General features: G+C 42.5%; 1 long non-coding RNA gene across 1 annotated transcript in view; it reads left to right on the plus strand.

Moving 5' to 3' along the window:
* Window positions 1-258: 258 nt before the first annotated feature.
* LOC138726618 (uncharacterized) overlaps window positions 259-14,303 on the plus strand; it is a 126,833-nt gene continuing 112,788 nt past the window's right edge. Inside the window, exon 1 of the long non-coding RNA XR_011338460.1 lies at window positions 259-397. This is a non-coding gene — a long non-coding RNA (uncharacterized lncRNA). The remainder of the gene's footprint in view (window positions 398-14,303) is intronic.

The following is a 14,303-nucleotide window of genomic DNA, read 5'->3' on the forward strand; positions in this document are numbered from 1 at the left end:
GCAGCATCCACCCTGCCTGCTGCAGCACACGGAGCTGCTTTAATCTTCTGCCGGGTAGCCACTACAGTCTTCAGTGTCTTTTGGCTGGTCTGCTAGCCACTCTCTGCGCACCCTCCAACCGCCCCCCTCCCCAGGAACCGTCTAACTCTCCCGGTACCGCCGGGACCGCCCCTCCCGCCAGGCCCCGCGGCACCGCCCGTTGCCGCCTGTCAGGGGCCCAGCGCCGCCCGCCCCGCTCTCTCCTGGGTTTTTCTGGGATTTTCCGGCTCAGGGAAGCCCCGAGCGCCTCAAAACGTCCGCCCCACCACGGAACTCACCGTCCTGCTGCCGGGTGCCGCTGAAGAAGCCGCAACACAGTCTCCTTGCTCACTCAGTGATCTAGTGACAGCCAAGTTCTGTGAGTAGCCCTGTGGCTCAATAGTTAAGTTACCTTTTTAATAATGGTTAAGATTAGAAGGGACTTTAAATCCCATCCAGTTCCAGCTTCCTGCCTTGACCAGTGACACCTCCCACTAGATCAGGGTGCTCGAAGCCCCAGCCAGCCTGGCCTTGAACATCTCATTTTATCTCAATCTCCCCTCTTTCAGCTGAAAACCGTTACCCCAACCATCAACCAGGTTGATGATGGTGTTCTCCTGCAGATGTTCTTTATGTCAAAAACAAAGCTGTTTGTGGGTTCAACATAAATCCTCCCCTTAGAGCAGCAACAGAGCTGATAAGTGAATACTTGTCTGACTTGTGGATATATAAGTGCCCGTTTATTAAAAGTTTTCATTACTGAAAGTTTTCACTTCCAAGTCCTTCTCAATCTCCCCTCTTTCAGCTGAAAACCTTTCCCCCTTTTCCTATCCCTGCACTCCCTGTTCACGAGCCCCTCCCCAGCTTTCCTGGAGCCCATTTAAGTACTGGAAGGCTGCTCTAAGGTCTTTTTGGAGCCTTCTCTTTTCCAGGTTGAACAAGCCCAACTCTCTCAGCCTGTCCTCGTTTGCTGAACAAATGGACAGATCCATAAGTCAGCCTCCTATTCTGTGTCTCCTCATCAAGAGCAATTCAGGATCCACATTCTCCATTATCTGCTGGACTAAGGCTATAGATGCAATTGCAGTAGATTTTGGAAAGCAGCTGAGGAGAGATGTACTGCCTTGAGGATTGTTTGGTTTGATGTGCTGGTTAGCTATTGCTGGCTCTGCCCAGGCACAGCAGTTCTGACCAACAGCCAGGGCTGCCCAGGTGGGCCACTGGTGGGGCCCTCTTTGCTTGTAGATCGAGTGACTACACTTACACTGGATTGTGCTGAATGCCATGTATCTGTAATCTGTCGTGCAACTTTCTGTTTCTCCCAGTGCACTGCTATCTCCAGGCTCTGGAGAGAGAAAAGGTTTGATGCATAAATTGTGAGCTGTGACAGAAAATGTGGCCTTGTATGTTTTGCTGTTAGTATCAGCCACCTCAGGATGGAGTGGCAGCTTTATCAGCAAATATCCAGCAGTTTTTTCCAGATGAAGTTAGACATTTAGGAATAGATGCACCTCTTTCTACTTTCTGAACTTACATTTTGTTGTGACATTTTGCAGAGTTCATTTTAACCCCTGCTTCAGGGCAAAAATATTTATGGCACACCTTAAATAAAACATATTATGTGTTTTTTACAAACATATGTATCATTGTCCCCCTGGCTGGAGCTGATATAATTTCTGACACCAAGTGCTGTGCCTCGTGCACAATTCATGATGTGTCATTGCATAAGAGTGAACGTGTTCCTTTAAAATACAGGCTTTCCAGCCACGACAACCACCCAGTTTTCAGTTTCAGGAACCACAACCCTTACTCACTGTGACTGACTGAGTGAAATTCTGTGCCAGTGACTGGCAGTCTCAGAGTTGGGATGGTACGTTCATAGAATGTTTTGGGTTGGAATGGACCTTAAAGATCATCCAATTTCAATCCCCCTGCCATGGGCAGGGACACCTCCTGCTGGATCCGGTTGCTCCAAGCCCCATCTAACCTGGCCTTGAACACCTCCAGGGTTGGGGCAGCCACCACTGGGCAGCCTGCGCCAGGGCCTCCCCACCCTCACAGCAAAACATTTCTTCCTAAGATCTCATCTCAATCTCCCCTCTTTCAGCTGAAAACTTTTACCCCAACCAGCAACCTGGTTGATGCTGATGTTCTCCTGCAGATGTTCTTTATGTCAAAGTCAGTGATATTTTTGGGTCTATATTCAACATAAATCCTCCCCTTAGAGCAGCAACAGAGCTGGTAAATGAATACCTATCTGACTCGTGGATATATAAGTGCCCCCTTGTTAAAAGTTTTCATTACTGAAAGTTTTTTCGTTTCTAGTCCTTAATTAAAGAGAGGGAAAAAAATAGTTCTGTCAACCACATACCTCTGGTGGAAAGTGGTCATGAAGTCATGATGTGCTGCTGCATGGATGTTATCGGCAGCGACTGCATCTGCTTTGTGCGTAGCACTGTGCAAGCAACATGGAAAAGTGGTCCCCAACCTCATGGGTGAACAAATACGGGCATGCAAAGATAGTGGGCAAAAAACCCAGTGTTTTGAGGACAATAAACCAAACCCAACCCCCAAAAACTTCCAATGGTGGATGGAGAAGAGCTATGCTGTATCAGGCCTTGTCTCTGGCCAATACTGGAAAGCACCTGCACTGGCCTGGGCTCCTCCACTTGCTTCCCAGGGCGAAAGCCAGCAACTGTGCCTGGGAGGTGCTGTTGGTCCTTGTCTCATCTCTTGGAGCTAAGGAGCAGTGTTTGGGAAGTTTGTCACTGGTGTCCTTCAGCTCCTTTGCAGCTTTGTCTGCCTGCAGGGGAAGGGGTGGAGGTTGGTCACCTGTAGAGGTAGTTCAGAGGCCACAGAACACGTTGCTTTTGGGTGATGGAAGCATAACTTTAAAAAGGAAATATTAGTTAAAAATTAAAGATTGGAGAGGCAAGAATAAAAGGATTTTAAATGAAGTCACTACTCCTCAATTGTTCTGGCCTAGCTGTGCCATGGGTGTGCGTGCCACCGTGTGGCAGCTCTGGCACCCAGCTTTCTCCCGAGGGAATGTGGCCTCCTCACAAATGGGGTGAAGTCTGGTTGGCTCTGTAATGCAGATGAGGTGAGTTCTAAGACGGTGTTTTGTAGCAGACTGACAGTGGGGGTAGTCTGACAGTGACTGCTGTTTAGAACCGTGCTGGGATGCTGATGAAACCTGACAAAGCCCATGAGTTACAGGGGCTGGAGAGCATTGGCTCTTCTGTGAGCACCAACAGTGCTTCTTGTGTAGAGACTCGCTGCACTCACCCACCTGGCTCCATCTCTCCACCAGTAAATCCATTAATGCTGCAAATTGTGTCTGATAATAAATGTCACTTTCATGGTTTTAACTAGTCTTCTGATTTGTTTCCTGATTTATGTTGTTTAGATAGACTGATTTAGACATTTAAAAATCCAGTTAAGCATGATGTATTGTGAGTGCCTGATAGACAATAACAATGATATATATGAGTAGATGACTCTCTAACTAGATTTTGGGAGCACTGTCACCATCAGGGAAAGTTTCCCCAAGTACTCCAAGGAAGTGATATTTTATTCAACCTCACGTAGCAAAGGCCATTGTTAATTAAGCACGTCCCCTCACAAGGATGTTAAACTTAATGTCCTTTTTTCCCTGGCCTTTACCCTCACAGTGTCTGCCTTCTCAAAATACTCTCTGGTAGCATGACTTAAAGTGTCTATTAAAAATGTACAAGAAGCAGGTAAAAATAGGTAAAAAAATTATAAATGAAGCTTGCCCTGAATGCTGTATGTAAAATTAGTTGTAAGCATAGAAGCCAAAGTAATTTGATAAATTATTATTGTTATTTATATAGTCAAGGAAAAATGTAGCTTAGAACCAGAGAATGATTATATGATTGCAAAATAATATCAATATTATGTAAATCTCAGCTTTTATGAACACTTCAAAGTAACTATAGAATGGAAGAGAGTATTAAGCAAATGGAAAACCTATTTCCAATAACTTCTACCTGAAATAGTTTAGTTAGGGGAGAGGCCTCTTGGAGCCCCCTGGATGCTACGTAATATAAATGTGAAATCAGAAGCACGTTCAGTGATGCTACGGCTAATGGCGGTGTAATATACATCATTTTACTATCTGCACCGCTGCAGGGAGGTGGGTGTTAAACTCTGCATTGCTTGGCTCCTACTCACTGTGGTAGCTGTGCATGGAAGACATCAAAGGGACAATCGAACCTCCTCTCCTGGATTGTTGCTGCTGTTCAGGCCTCATCCAGTCTGCAGAGAGCAGATGTGCACACAAGACTGGGAGTGCTATCCTGGGAGCATCTAACCAGGCCACTGGTGAGAGAGAGGACAGTTTTCCCTGTGGCTGCTTGCACCTTAGAGAAAAACAAATAGATGTGCTGTTCCTATATCCTTGCATTTAATGAGTAAAGATCCGTTTATTCCCAAGTACACACTGAGAAATCTCCAATGATACTAGTGGAGTGTAATGAATTGAAAAGCTTATATTTTGCAAAAACAAGTCCTGTGGAGCTTGTAATGTGGAGTGATCAACTGAACTCAAATACTAAACATCCCCAAACTGCAAGAAAAGCTTACTAGTTTTGGGTTGGTTTTTTTTGTGGTTGGTCTTCCTCCCTCTTACTCCCCTGCCAGTTTGTTTTTCCTAGTTGCAGATCTATTTGGAAGCTTTCCATGAACAGTCTTTAAGGGAGCACTCTTGGCACCTACTGGCTTAGAACTGTCATGGTAAGACTTGTCAGGAAGAAATACCCCCTCCACTGCAGTTTCAGGTGACCATTTCTGGGATGTTTACCTGATGTTGTAGTTACCTATCTCTGTCTCCCTGAGCTCTAAATTAATTTGTTTAGACATTTAAGTCCTGTTTTAGGGTAGGAGTTTTCCTCAATAACCCCAGTTTGCCTTTAGCAGTACATCTGACATCTTCTCTGCTAATGAAAAGGATAGGAGGCTAGCAGAGCTGGTACTATTTATATTGTGCACTCTCACAGAACATCACTGATGGTTTCAAATAATGACTCGGCAATAAATTTTTACCAGGACAGGTGTACAAACTGTACCAAAAAGAGAGTGCTGCTCAGGATCAGACTATGAGAAGAATGGTATCCCAGATTACAGTGCAAAGAGAAACTGTTTTGTTTGCTGGTATGACCTGATGACACATGGTTTTAACTTTAGCCATCAAAACATATTTGCTAACATTGACAAGATCCATGTGTGTCTAATACTTGGACCTGTCTGAGTCACAGTCACCTGAACTTTGTTTTCAAAACTACTTGTCTTAAGAGGGAATGAGTGGTGCCTACCAGCCACTGACTTCAGTGGGAACCAAAGCTGCACCCAGTTCTCTGCAACCTGCTCTGGCACCTGTTAGTGTAGGACTCATAGTACAGGCCAGCATGGCTAAGGCGAGCTGACTGACCATTCTGCTCTGCTGTTACACTGTGGACTGAGTTACTGGATAGCAATGGTTGAGTCCAGCAATGAGGGTATTTTTCAGAAACACTTTTTCACTAGAAAATTATAAACCAAACCCAAATATTGTCTTTTCTATTGTTTGAGCTCCGCACCTTAGTTTTCTTGCTATAAAAAGTCAGGTTTTGGTTTTACCATTTAAAAAATGTCCACACTTCACCAATTCTATTCACACTGCAGCATCTCCTTTCCAACAAATCACGGTAAGGTATTTTTCAGTACATGAATGAAATATATAATGCAGAAGGTGAAGAGTTGGTGAGTTTAAATCAAATGTAAAAAGTCATATTAGAAACGTGATTTAAATCACTCATTTTGACCTAGGTGGTTCATCACCTGTTTAAATCAGTAATCAGGTTTCAGTGAAGTTTTGTACCAAATAATACTGGGCCAGTATTTACTGAGTCCATGCTACGGGAATGTGGAAGAAACCAGCAGCATTTGTTTGTTCCATAGACACAAACTTGAGTTCTTCATTCAAATGGGAGCTGTTACTTCACTAATGGCAGTTTTCACTGTGATGCAGTCAAAACCTTGCATGATTTTGCTGAAGACAGCAGTGTCATTGTAAAGGTTGTGTTTGAGTGGTAGTCTGAAATACCTGTACTGCACACACTGTTCTCCCTCGGGACACCAAGCTTGTGAGGTAATACACACAATCCTTCAAACTGTAACAAAGCACTCGACTGTCAAACGTCGCATGCATCTACCCCACGTCCTGGTGTGGATTTATGCCATCTGATTTAGAGAAGCAATAAAAAATTCTCGACCTGGCAGTCATCTCAATCTCGAGTGATGATAGTGTCAGAGAGAGTGCACTGGTGTAAAGCTTGGCAAAGTCTGTGGTTTCTCTCTTGGAAGCTGTAATGTTTGCACTTCCTCACTGATATCTTTTTGTTTGCCCTGTTATCATTGTACAGTAGTAAGCAGCACATGACTGGTGTTTGATTTGGTTATGGTGTTTTCTTCCTTCTGCTTAAACTGCAGAGATAAGTGACTGTTCAGTCCAGGGTCTTGGATTCTAAACGAACAGCTAACTGCTCCTTCATTCATCAGTTTACATATGAATGGCAAACCGGAGCATGAAAAAGGAAGGTAGCATAAGGGTCTCTGTCAGCAAATAGGGACCTACTTTAAATCGTAGCTCTGTTGAGAGTACTTGACTATTACAGAATCCCTTCTACTCAATAATTCAAAACACTTTACAAATACTTGTTTTAAGCTTCTAAGCATTCTTGTACACCAAGGAAATGTGACTTACCTGTCTTGCTAATGGGTCTGCAGGAGAACAGGGCGTGGAATGGCTGTGTAGCTACATCCTTTCTGGAGGTATCCCTGTGGCAGGCAGCTGCTGCCTAGGATGGGTGCAGGATGTCTGCATATACAGACATGTATATGTGAGAGCCAGACTGTTCAGCTTCAATTTGGTGTTTGTCTTCAAGCAATGGTGTGACTGGAAGCACTGTTGATGAGCAAATCAGGTCTGTTCTGAGCAACAGGTGGTGGAAAGACAAAGCCAAGGACATAAGAGATGCTTGAAATGATCTGATTGTCCCTGATCCTCCTTCCCCACTAGAGACTGATTTTTTTTTTAAATTTCCAAAGGAAATTATCCTTAGAGACAATCAGAAGGACAAGGAATAGGAAGAGCAGGCAGAGCATAGCTGGTTTTCTCCAGAGAGAACTGTCTGGGGTGGGTACAGGAGTGACAAGAAGGTGGTGGCAGCAGACGATCCTCTGATTGGTGAGTGTTGCTGCTACGGTGGTCAGGGGCTGTTTTCCACATGCATACATGAGGGCAGCAAGGACCCTAGAGCTTGTTTTAATGTGTGCAACACAGCACATTGGCCTAGATCTTATTGCCGTGACCTGAAGTCATCTTTGTACTATAGGGGAAATACTTGCAGTGCTTTACGGATCTCAGACACAGTCTCATTTTCTCAGCACAGAGCTAATATATCTGAGTAATTTACTGCCCTGGTGTGTTGCAAAGCCAATGTAATATTGAGTAGACGTTGTTGGCTTATACATCAACTGTAACTAAAACCCTGGGCAAACTTTATTCTGGCTTCAGAGTTTTCCTTGAAGGAATGACTGAAAAAAGATGAGTAGAGGGGTTTTTTTTTCTTTGAGTTTTTTTTTTGTTTGTTTTTTTTGGTTTTCTTTTTCAGATTGAGGAAACCTTACTCTGAAACTTGGCCATTCTGTTAATTCTAAGTCAAGGAGTACGCGTGGTTAGGAGCTTTCTGCATGGATCCTGAATTGATTCCGTGTCTTTGGCAGGATCCGTTAGCAGTGTTTAATCTAGTTTCTTTTTCCTCTGGTGTGCAAATGTAACTGATGAAAATAAGAAGTCTAGATGACTGTCTGCTTTGGAAACTTGGTAAAGCTGCTATGCCTTCCCATAGCTAAGAATGACAATGCTTGGAATAATTTTCTAAAACAGGAAACCAAATATTTTGTTCTTTGAATTTATGTGGGACTTCTTATCTGAAAAGTGTAGGGTGCTTACCAGCAGGAACTAATTAGAAAATAAAGCACTTATGTAAGGCATATCCTTTAAAAGGGAGGCAGCATATCACCAAGATATTATTTCATTAGGTAAAAGGAATACCATTATTTGCCAGGATAGCCAAGATACAGGTTAAAACCATTAAACCGTTGAAATGTATTTAAAAAAAAAAAAAGAGTGATGCTTTGCTGTCAGTCTCAGCAGTGTGTGGGTTGTTGTTGGAGGGCTGCTCAGACACCTTGTGACTGCTGGAGTAGTGAGGCACTGGTGAGAGAAAACAGTGGAACAAGTAGGTACAGGATCCCAACCCATTGTCCTGGGAGCATGAAATAACATTAATCCAAAACTGTAAAGGTTCTAGTTGTATTCAGGGCATATTGCTCTGCTGAGGAAAATTCATTCTGGCTTAACTGTCAACAAACTTTCCAGTGGATGTTAATCTTATTGAACAGTGGTTTTTATTGAAAAGCAAAACAGCATTGTGTTGTTTTGCTCAAAGTGAATATTGATGTCACCTATTTTTTATGAGAAAGTCAGCTGGTGAGTTGCTGGAAGAAATCCTCTCTCATGAGAAAGGGCCAAATGTCACTACTGGGACAGATCCTGACAATAGGGACATAAGCATTTATTCTGGAAAAACAATCCCATGCATCTTCTGCAGGAGCCTGGCAACCACAAATCAAGTTGCTAAATAGCATTCCATCTTTATGCTGCTGCAATTAAATAACTTTTAATTGCTTTAGATATCTACTATATGGTGAGAAGTGTTGGTGGAAGGAATACTTACAAACGTCCCCTCTCGCCCCACATTCCTTTATGCCATTATAGGACTTTACTGCCATGGAGCCCTGGTTAGAAAGTGTCACAGTCTGTACAATGTGAGCTGTGATACTTTTTGAGTTTGCTACAAAACAAAATATCATTTCTCCCTCTTTTCCTTGCACTAGCGGGGAGGGAGGGAAGCAGCCTGTGGGTTTCTGGGTTGTTAGCTGTTTGTTCTTCAAAGAAAGCCACGTGGATTGTGGGTCTTTTGTTGTTTTCTTTTCTTCTTATGAATTACAGTCAAGAGAATATTCTTTCATGGATGATGGGTAAACAGGTTGCACAGAATCCCAGTTTTACTTATTTTTGAAATATGTGTTAGATTTAGACCTGAATTTTGATATTTTTTTGTGTACTGCTTAATTTTCTGATTGAGCCTGGAGGTCAGAATTGTAGAGTGGACTGAGAGTCTTTTCTGTTCTTGCCCAGGCCAGGAAGAAATAGATGCTGTAGGCTTGATCCAGACTCCAGGGAGGATAATGGGAACACTGATGTTGACCTTGGAGTTTGGATCCAGCACCTGTTAGATTCTGTTTTCAGATATGTAAGCAAAATCCCGGAATAAAACTATTTGCTAGCTTCAGATTTCATTACAAATTCCAAATTCTTACCAGTCTTTTTAGATCTTGCTTTTGAAAAGTCTTATTAGAATGTAAGAAAGGTATAGATAACACCTAAATTGTACAGACAACACTAAAGTCAAGTGGTCTACTTAGTAGCAAGGAAAGGAGGATAAGGTAGCTCATTCCGTGCAGCTATGACTCTGTTGCATTTTCTTCACAGGGACTGCTGAATTTCAGAGCTATCCTACCCCATTGCCTGGGAGTCTAACATCTCCTATGTTTTTTTGGGTTTTTTTTAGTAAATTCATGATAAACTCAAGTAGTAACTATCATTTTCTTGCAGTAGAGAATATTCATGTTTGACAATTCACCTACATGTCTCAAAAACCTTACTGGGTTGGAAGGGGCCTTTGAGAAGGAAAGTCATGCAGTGATGGAACCAAAATGTAACCTGCATCTTCTTTTTGCCTGTCCATGAATTTACTCATTCAGCCGCTGTTCTTCTATTCATTTCATGATCAGCTAACAACCTTTTTCAATGCCAATTGGATTTCTCAGATAAGGCCACTGATTTTGATTGTACAATAGAAATCAGCTTTCAATGGTATTTCAATTAACCTTGCTATTAAAGAAATTGCTTTTTGCCAATACTTAGTAGTTGGTTGATGTTCAGAAAACTCATGATTCCTTTAATACAATCTGTATTGAAAGAACAACCTGCATTTATTGTCTTTGGACTAGCTTCTTGTAGTTTGGGTGGGTTTTGATATAGCTGATGTAAAACAGACTGAAAACAAATGCTCAAAGTATTTTGAATTAAAAGCTTTCAAACATTTGCTGCTATATTCTTTTCCATTTGGACACATATCGTGTGTATTGCATCTCCTTTTGTAGATGATGTAAGTTTTTTACTTAGCTCATAACAGAAGATAAGACATGTATCTAAAGTGTGCAGACAAGCCCAGGGTAAGGTTTCACTGGTGGTTCCAGTCCTTCATTGCTGGTGGAGATCTCAATAGGAGGCTTGGTGAACATCCTGTTCCAGCATGGAATTTGAGTCTGGGGTGTGATGCCAGGCTTGATGCCTGTTCATGTGCTGTGCTAGCACTTTATTTCTGAGCTTATCTTAATTTTGTTTAGCTTAGAAGCAAGCACTCTTGGGGTCTTACCAAAAGTTTAAAGCTCTGGTGGGGCACATCCTGGTGACCCCTGGTAAAAGCCAACACATTAAGAGCTGTGGAGCTGCCTGTGCAGGGAGTTGTGGCCCTAAGGGTGTCTGGCAGAAGAGGATTTGGAGTCCTAGTTTGCTCGGAGCAGTGGGAATTGCCTGTCTACCCCTAAGATGTCATTCATGGTGGTCTAAAGACTGTGTGGCTTTGCAGCAAGCTGAGGTGACCCAGCCCTTTGAAGAAGCTCTGGCTGTCTGAGGCTGGGACAGGGTTCCTGCTACATTGCATTGGTTACTGCCTCTGTGTTCAGTGCAGCAAGGAAAGCACAAGAAATCCTATGTATCCTCCCTGATATACATCACACTGCTACACAGTGACCTGTAGGAAGGCAGTGCCACCAGTGTAATGCAGGTAAAGGTCTATATGGATCAACGGACAAACACAGCATTTTGGAACAGATTGTGAGATTTTTTTCCCAGCAGGAGAAAGACTTCGAAGGGTTCTGGTACTGAATTTCTTACCAGGGGATGACTTTTGTAACTGTTCTATAAATTCTAATCATGTCTTATGATGAGAGATACTTGGAACATAGGAGTATAGGGTTGCATACTTGAGATGATGACTTCACCGGGCTCATCTTTGCATTCAGCAGAGCATGAATCAGTGTTGGTTTTGAGTAGATGTTTTGTTTAGCAAAATGTTGAATAATTAGGGCTAACTTGCCCAACATGCTCATGTTCTGCTATTTCAATGGCTTTTCCTACAGTCATTGTAAGTGTCCATATTTGCTTTTGAACAAGTCAGCACACAACGCCTGGTTTTCAACATCAACACATGTGAGCCTGTATTTGTAAGCAGTCTCCAACAAAGTTCAGTCTGTGGTCGACCCTACAAAGTCTGCCTGTATGGGAATGGAAAAATGCATGTGGAAATCACGCGCGTTTTGCCTATTAACTCTTCATGCAGGAATCTGATAATCTGATTCCGGACTCTGTTCAAGGGATTTCCAGTTGACATCTGGCTCAGTGGACTTTATTGTGTGTGTTCAAAGCAGCACAGCTTGCTTTTAAAAATGTCATTGTTTGTTTCCAGACAAAAAGTAAAATCCTCTCCTTCCAATTTGCTTTTTCATCCTCGAAGACCCCAAAGGTTAAACGCATCCCAATCAGAAGAAGTGGGATTTTTCTGCTTTTTACATCTTGAATTGAAATTGGAGTTGAGTGCCCTGCCAGTATTTGAGAATTTGAGTTAACTGAGAAGTAAAGCACAGTCTGAAATTCCAGGAGATGAGAGATTGGAGCACTAAATAAGAATATAATAAAATAATAAAAACAGAGACAGCCAAGTTGTCAGCAGCATAGCAGTATTTTAGATAATCCCCTCTGGGTCATTTTCTTAACAGCAACCAGTTGTGTTTATCTGAAGATTAGAGCAGAGGCTTTTGATTTTACAACGCGTGTTCCCCATTTACTTTTTAAAAAATATTTATATGTTTTTTTATGTATTGCTGAGTGTTCCACGTGAGGCAAATAACACCGCATTGCTTTGGTTTCTGCTGGCAATGTATTTAGTATTTGGGATGGGTCTGGAGTAAAGAGAGCAAAGCAAAATGATTTGGTCCTGTAGGGTTTTTAAATGAGGATTAGAGCCAAGTGTCTGGGTCCCAGGAAGCTGGCCAAGCCTGGATGGTCCCAGTGTCAGCTTGCATGTACCGGACAAAGTTTAATAATTTATCGTAAATCTTTCTTTTTTAAAAAAAGCTGTTCACCATTTCAGCTCTGCTCATGAGACAAGAAATCAGCTGTATCATTTACAAATAAAAGTCTTCCTTTGACTCAATGTGACAGTGGAGTTTTGCCCAAGTTGGAGTACAGATATGCTATGCTGAAAAGGGAGATGGAGAATTGTGAGGATATGGCTTCTACAATGCTTGCTGCCCGGTCCTGCTCCAGACAGAAGCAAAGGATTTGCCATCAACTGCAAACAGAGGCTTGGGGTTCTGCTGACTTTTAAGAGATTTCTCTCATTGTAATTAATGTTTGAATAAAAGTTTTAGAAATGAGCTGTCCAAAAAGATTATTACTTTTGCATCATTTAAACAGGAAAGATGCACTAAAACAGTGGAGGTCCTGCAATGAGTGACTTTATCTCAGCTCCTTTACTGGATCATATCCTTGATCAACTGGAAATGGATGTAAGTTAAAATGAAGCAAATGTGTTCACACTGAGATTGGCCCTGGTTTAATTAAATTGATTTTCAGATCAATCAAAATTGAGCTGATGTGATTTGTCCTGTTATTTAAATGAGGCAGGCGGGAGCCGTCCTGGAATGAGGGGCTGTGCACAATATGAGTAAGAGTATCCGAGTCAGGGCTGTCATTATTATTTTTGGGAATCTACTTTTCAATGAGTGATTTTTTTTTTTCAAATTGGGGGGTATCAGCCATAATGGGCCACTGGGGTTGGCTCCATTTATAATTATACTATTTTTCTCGTTTTCATAATTGTCCTAGTGTGAACTGTGCTATTTTAGCAGGAAGCGTTCATTATTTTATCAACAATTGGCAGACCCTGCTTCAATTTACTGGTTTCCCTTTAACCAAAACAAAGATTACAGGCCCTGATCCATGCTCAGCTGTGGAATCTTTGCTAAGAAACTTGGGAACCCCTTCCTCATGAAACACTCTGTAAAGCTTTAAGCACTCTTTGAAGCCGAGTTGTATTAAATGATAGACAAAAAAAGCCCTCTGAAGAATTGGTGCTTAATTACAACTTAATTAGCATAATTATGCATGCTAATAGCATCTCAAATGAATAGCAGTTGTCAGGAGGTTGGGACCATCTGTAAGAGTGTCGGATTAATACATCATTTTTTATTTCTAACAACGCTGTAACTCTTTCCCTGAAAGTGATTTTCATTAATCAAGTTCATTTTTATTATATAGAAAATTTGGCATTTTTCATTATGGGCCATTATCCGTTTCCCGGTGCAGCCCTAACACAATCCTAATGAGACCCCCTGTGGCCACTCTGCGCTGACAATGGTGGTACAGGTGTAGGGCTGTAATTGTTACAAACAGCGTGTTGTACTGCAGGACTGTGCAGTTCGAGTCTCCAGGCATCAGGGGTTCCACTTGGCACCTTCCCTGGGGCCCAGTACAATTTCCAGGGCTTTATGAAAAACATACATGTTTGTGGTTATGAGGAAGCAGATTTAAAGAGATAGAGGTGTGTTTGTTTTAAAGCTAGAATACGGCGAAGTTCAGTGAGCTGTTTTGGAGGGTTTCTCTTTTTCTGACTCTGCTGAGCCTTGAGCTTCACCTAAATGGCTCCCTCCAAAGACAGGCCAAGGGGCAGGGTGATGTAGCCGGTATTCTTAAAGCATCCACGTTTTCTTAAGAATTTGTGCATGTGTCTCATGATGTTCCAGAACTGTTATTCACTGTAACATTTACCAAAAAAAAGGGCAGTGGGTAAATCATCCAGGCTATCCAGGAGGGTGGGGAGGCCCTGGCCCAGGGTGCCCAGAGCAGTGGTGGCTGCCCCATCCCTGGAGGGGCTCAAGGGCAGGTTGGATGGGGTTTGGGGCAACTTGATCCAGTGAGAGGTGCCCCTGCCCATGGCAGGGGTTTGAAATTGGATGGGCTTTAAGGTCCTTTCCACCATTCTGTGATTCTATCAGAATGTCTGTGGAAGAGATGTGCATGGCCAAGC

The sequence above is a fragment of the Phaenicophaeus curvirostris genome, chromosome 14 (genome assembly GCF_032191515.1).
Source record: "Phaenicophaeus curvirostris isolate KB17595 chromosome 14, BPBGC_Pcur_1.0, whole genome shotgun sequence".
Taxonomy (NCBI): Eukaryota; Metazoa; Chordata; class Aves; order Cuculiformes; family Cuculidae; genus Phaenicophaeus; species Phaenicophaeus curvirostris.